At 38.9% G+C, this 6,289-nt stretch overlaps 2 non-coding genes across 2 annotated transcripts; both read right to left on the reverse strand.

Moving 5' to 3' along the window:
- Positions 1-5,655: 5,655 nt before the first annotated feature.
- Positions 5,656-5,737, reverse strand: TRNAS-CGA (transfer RNA serine (anticodon CGA)). Its single transcript has one exon. It is a non-coding gene; the product is annotated as a tRNA-Ser (tRNA).
- A 451-nt stretch (positions 5,738-6,188) lies between these two features.
- Positions 6,189-6,262, reverse strand: TRNAT-AGU (transfer RNA threonine (anticodon AGU)). The gene has a single exon. It is a non-coding gene; the product is annotated as a tRNA-Thr (tRNA).
- Between the last annotated feature and the right edge of the window lie 27 nt (positions 6,263-6,289).

The following is a 6,289-nucleotide window of genomic DNA, read 5'->3' on the forward strand; positions in this document are numbered from 1 at the left end:
TGCTTTATCCACTGCACCACCTCCCAGACCACTCCTCTCTCCTTTTCTGTCTCCATCACACTTCTCCATTTCTCTGTCTCTATACTTCATTTGTCCCTTTCTGTCTTCCCCTTCCCTCCCTGTCTCTATCAAAAATAAATATATGGGAGTCAGGCGGTAGCGCAGCGGGTTAAGCGCAGGTGGCACAAAGCACAAGGTTGGCATAAGGATCCCGGTTCGAGCCCCCGGCTCCCCACCTGCAGGGGAGTCACTTCACAGGCGGTGAAGCAGGTCTGCAGGTGTCTATCTTTCTCTGCCTCTCTCTGTCTTCCCCTCCTCTCTCCATTTCTCTCTGTCCTATCTAACAATGACAACATCAATAACAATAATAACTACAACAACAATGAAAAATAACAAGGACAACAAAAGAGAAAATAAAAATAAATATATATATATTTTTTTTCCCAGAGGAAGAAATAAAAATATTTTTATTAGTCACTGGAGGACATTTCACATTAGTCTTTTTTTTTTTTTACCTCTGTTTTGTGTTTAGCACTTTAAATTTTATTAAATTTTAGTCTTTCAGAAAGTTTGCAAGTATAATACAAAGAACTGTCATATATATATATATATATATATATATATATATATATATATATGGGTTTTTTTTTTTAGAAATTATAAAGCAAAAATGGCAAATATAAGCAGTGAATTTTGAAAAAGAATATTTCTCCAAAAATTCAACATAGTGGGGTAGGATTCAAGTCCTGGGACATGATGGCAGAGGAGGACTTAGAGGGGGTTAGATTGTTATGTGGAAAACTGAGAAATGTTACACATGTACAAAGTACTGTATTTTTACTGTCAACTGTAAACGATTAATTCCTCCCAATAAAGAAAAAAATAAAACATTTTTTAAAAAATTCAACTTAGGGAGTCGGGCTGTAGCGCAGCGGGTTAAGCGCAGGTGGCGCTAAGCACAAGGACCCGCATAAGGATCCTGGTTCAAGCCCTGGCTCCCCACCTGCAGGGGAGTCGCTTCACAGGTGGTGAAGCAGGTCTGCAGCTGTCTGTCTTTCTCTCCCTCTCTCTGTCTTCCCCTCCCCTCTCCATTTCTCTCTGTCCTATCCAACAACAATGACAACAATAATAACTACAACAATAAAACAACAAGGGCAACAAAAGGGAATAAATAAATAAAAATAAATATTTTTAAAAAATTCAACTTAGAGATAAAATATTTGTTTTGAAATAAAAATGGAGATATCTTTTTTTTTTTTTTTGCCTCCAGGGTTAGCACTGGGGGTTGGTGCCTGCTCCTGGTGGACATTTTTTCCATTGTTGTTGGACAGGTCAGAAAGAAATGGAGAGGAGGGGAACAGAGAGGGGAGAGAAAGATAGACACCTGCAGACCTGAGCCGGGAGTTCAAACTGGTATCCTTGCTCTTTGCACTATGTGCGCTTAAGCCAGTGCGCTACCACCAGGCCCCCCAAAATGGAAAATCCTTATGGTCCAGCAACACCACTCCTGGGTATAGCTTCGAAGGACATGAATAGGTTTACTTGAAGGGACATATGCAACCCTATCAACATCAGAATATTAAATTCATATAATACTATCATTTAATCCCCACCTCATATTCAAGTGGCTCAAGTATATCAGTGTTCTTCACAACTCTTATCCCAATCCAGGAAGATCCCACATTGCATTTAACTGTTTGCCTATTTAGTTTCATTTAACCTGGAAGTATCTTTGTTATTCTCAGTCTTCAGTTATGAAGCTTTCAGTATTTTTTTTTCAGTATTTATTTTGTACACTGTTCTTTGGTTGTTCGGGTTATGCCTTTTTATCAGAAGCATTACCCCCAGAAATAATGTGCCCCTCAGTTTACCACATAAAAAGACACATGGAATTTGTCGTAATATTGAGACATTAACTTTGTGAGGTTAAAATGTTGTTTGTTGGGTTTCTCCACTAGAAAGTCATTTAGAAAAAAAAAAAAAACAGAGCACTGTTCAGCTCTGGCCTATGGTGGTGCATGGGATTGAACCTGGGACTTTGGAGCCTCAGGCATGACAGTCTGTTTGCATAACCATTATGCTATCCTCCACCCAAAAGTTATTCTTCTATGTAGTAAATAATACTCATTTTTATTTTATTCTTAATATTATTTATTTATTTATTTAATTTTTATCATTGGATAGAGACAGAGAGAAGTTGAGAAGGGAGAAGGAGATAGAGAGACAGAGAGACATTGGCAGCACAGCTTCACCACTTGTGAAGCTTTCCCTCTGCAGGTGGGGACTAGGGGCTTGAACTTCCATCCTTGTGCACTATAATGTGTGCATTTAACCTGGTGGGCCACTGCCTGGCCCATTATTATTATTATTATTATCATTATATTTTTATTTATTTATTTATTTTTATCCCCAACTGCAGCGGAGAAGCTTCACAAATGGTGAGGCAGAGCTGCAGATGTCTTTCTCCTTCTGTCTCCCCCTTCCCTCTCAGTTTCTTTTTTTACCTAATAAATACATAAATAATAAAAATTTTAAAAAAATAAATATAAAAAAAACTGGAAAAAGATTGAGTCATAGGATTGACCTAAAGATGGGGGAAATGTTAAACTGGTAATTCTATAAAGGGGAAACTGTAACATTGGAATTCATTGTTGTTTACATCATGTTTATACTTATTTTTAAATATGTTTTACTTGTTTTATTTTTTATTTATTTATTTTTTTAAATTGCCAAGTAGTATATTCCATGGAGTATATATTCTACAACTTCTTTTTTTAATTTCTTTTTTAAAATTTCTTTATTGGGGAATTAATGTTTTACATCTATTATTATCATTATTATTATTATTATTAATTCTTTTTTTAAAAAAAATTTAGTGGTCCGGGAGGTGGCACAATGAATAAAGCATTGGCTTGTCAACCACGAGGTCTGGAGTTTAATCCCGGCAGCACATGTGTCAGAGTGATGTCTGGTTCCTCCACCTGTCTTTTTCATGAATAAATAAATAAATAAATATTTTTAAAAATTTAATCTTTAAAAAATTATTTATTTATTCCTTTCATTGTTGGAAAGGACAGAGAGAAATGGAGAGAGGAGGGGAAGACAGAGAGGGGGAGAGAAAGATAGACACCTGTAGACCTGCTTCACAGGTGGTGAAAAAAAAATGGGAAAAAAATAAAAAGATACACAGAGACAGGGAGAGTGGTCCAGGAGGTGGCACAGTGGATAAAGCATTGGACTATCAAGCATGAGGTCCCAAGTACAATTCCTGGCAGCATATGTACTAGAGTGATGTCTAGTTCTTTCTCTCTAACTTTCTCATTATTTAATAAAATCTTAAAAAAAAAAAAAAAAAGAGGGGGCGGGGGGTGGTGCACCTGTTTGAGCGCACACATTACAATGTGCAAGAATCCAGGTTCAAGTCCCTGGTCTCCACCTGCAGGGGTGTCTCTCTTGTCTCTCTCTTTCTTTTTTCTTTTTTTTTTTTAATTAAATAATTTATTTTTGCCCTTGTTGTTTTATTGTTGTAGTCATTATTGTTGTTGTTATTGATGCCTTTGTTGTTGGACAGGACAGAGAGAAATGGAGAGAGGAGGGGGAGACAGGGAGAAAGAAAGATAGACACCTGTAGACCTGCTTCACCGCTTGTGAAGCGACGCCCCTGCAGGTGGGGAGCCAGGGGCTTGAACCGAGACCCTTATCCTTGTGCTTTGCGCCACCTACGCTTAACCGCTGCACTACCGCCCGACTCCCTCTCTCTCCCTTTCTATCTCCCCCTTCCCACTAGATTTCTGGCTGTCTCTATCCAATAAATAAAGATAATGAAAATTAAAACAACAACAATAACAAACAAGGGCAACAAAAGGGAAAATAAAATAAATTTTTTTTCTTTTTTTTTTATTGTTTTTTTTATTTTATTTTTTTTCTTTTCTTTTTATAAAATAAGTTTTAAAAAAGATTTTAAAATGTTTTTAAAAGAAAGAAATTAGAGGTTAACTATGAAACCTTTGAAAAACAAAAAAACAGAGATGGAGAAAGAACCAGAGCAATACTCAGCTCTGGCTTACTGTAGTGTTGGAATTGAATTTGGGAGCTCAGAGCCTCATTCATAAAGTCTTGCATAAACACTATGTTGTCTACACAGCAAATATACATTTTTAAAACTGGAGTAGTGCTCTGTTCTAACTTTTGGTGGTACTAGGGATTTAACTTAGGATCTCAGAATCCTTGACATGAAAGTCTTTTGCACAACCACCATGCTCTCTCCCCAAGCCCTAATATGCAACATGTGGGAAAATATTTCGAAACTCTCCCACTTACAAGCCCTCATATTTTCACCCACGTGGTCCAGGAGGTGGTGCAATAGCCAGAGTGTTAAACTTCCAAGTATGAGGTCCTGAGTTTGATCCCACAGTATTACATATGTCCGAGAGAAACACTGGTTTCCCTTCTCTTTCTCATAATAAACAAATGCTTTTTAAAAAGTAGAAATTATATACTTTAGTGAATTTAAATTTTAAATTTCTAAGAAAAAAAAAAGACCAAAATTTAAAAGTTCACCCTCTAGTATCCATTAACTATTGTTGTTTTGTCTTTTGTTGGTTATCTGAGTACTGCTCAGTTTTGGCTTGTGGTGGTTTTGGAGATTTACCCTGAGACCTTTGGTGTTTTTCGCATAAGCATTACGCCATCTCAGCAGCCAAGTAGAGTATTTCTTAGAGGGTGGGGTGCCTTTGATGAATGGGGTGAATGGATCATCTGATTAGAGGGAGTCCAATGGAGAGTAGATGAAATTGGAGACAGTGGGTAAGAAAATAACTTGTTTTGCCACAGAGGAGAATAGAGAAATGGAATGGTAGCTGGCTCTGCTTGTTCTAATTGGGGTAAATTTTAGTTTGCTTGTAGGCTGCTGGGAACAGTCCGTAGATGAAAGGGCTACAGCAATGAGGGAAGAAGAAGAGTGCGTGGCAGCGGGCTTAGATCGTAGTTGTAATTACAATTTAGATTACAATTACAATTTAGTTATCAGTGGGAAAGATTTGAAAAATCTTTCTCAGTAAGAAAAGGAAATAAAATTGGGGCGGGGGGAGCTGATGAAGGGATTCACTGACGTGAAAAAAGAAACAAAATAATCCTATAGAACAGGAATTAGCACTGCAAACATTTCAAGAAACATTCATCAGCCATTCTGTAGCTTCCTGAAAATAAGTAAATTTCATTTTACAAAATGCTAAAACTTGTGTTTCTCTCCTAATGAGCTGAATGTGTAAAAATGTCAACATTAAAAGTTGATTTGCAGTGAAAAAAATAATAATCCTACAGGAGAATAGGAATTAAATGTTTCACGAAAATGTAGTATGATTGTCAAATAGCGTTGAGTTTGGTGGAATTAGAATCTATATAAACCTGCAATTTAAGGGTTTTTTTTGGGGGGTGTTGGGGGACGGGGGTGCACGACAGCCTGAGAAGGCATAGGCAGGAATCTGATGCCGGCAAGCGGGAGCTCGCAGACTGATACCACAGGCTGAGTCCCTGAGAGACTCAGAATAAATGAGGGATCTGTTCTAAATGAAGATAGCTCGAGGAAGAAAAAAAAAAAAAAAAAAAAAATTCCTAGTCCAAAGGTTGTAATCTTTGTTGCCAAAAAAGAACAGACGCTGTGAGCAGGATTCGAACCTGCGCGGGGAGACCCCATTGGATTTCGAGTCCAACGCCTTAACCACTCGGCCATCACAGCCGCGTGCGGCCTCGGGCCTGCGCAACTATAGCTGCCTATCCACAGGCCCTCCCCTCGCCCGTCCAGCACTGCAGTCTGGAGATTTCAGTGCGCCAGCGCCGCCCTTTCGCCGCGCTGGCCACGCCTCCCCCGCAGCAGCCAGCAGCTGCAGACGGATGGGTGCGGCGACTTTTCTGTTGTTTCTCTCTGTCGGAATCTTGTATTCTCAACAAAATGAGCTCAGATGCGAATCCAGGAACTCATTGCCTTGTAGGTAAACAAAGGGATATCCACTTCACACTGGTTTCTGAATGCAAAGGGGGGCCCACTCTAAAAGTGCGTGGGGCAGAGAACCAGAAAATTGACTTAGTAAGAAGAATCTTTCGAAGGGCGAGAGACAAAGGAACCAACCGTGTTAAGAGGAGGAAATGCACCCTTCATGGAGCAATAATATACTATCTTATATAACCGCAGGCACCGCTGGGATTCGAACCCAGGATCTCCTGTTTACTAGACAGGCGCTTTAACCAGCTAAGCCACGGCGCCAGCTTGGAAGTCGGTGTGTCTAATCAT

The sequence above is a fragment of the Erinaceus europaeus genome, chromosome 12, assembly GCF_950295315.1.
Source record: "Erinaceus europaeus chromosome 12, mEriEur2.1, whole genome shotgun sequence".
NCBI lineage: Eukaryota > Metazoa > Chordata > Mammalia > Eulipotyphla > Erinaceidae > Erinaceus > Erinaceus europaeus.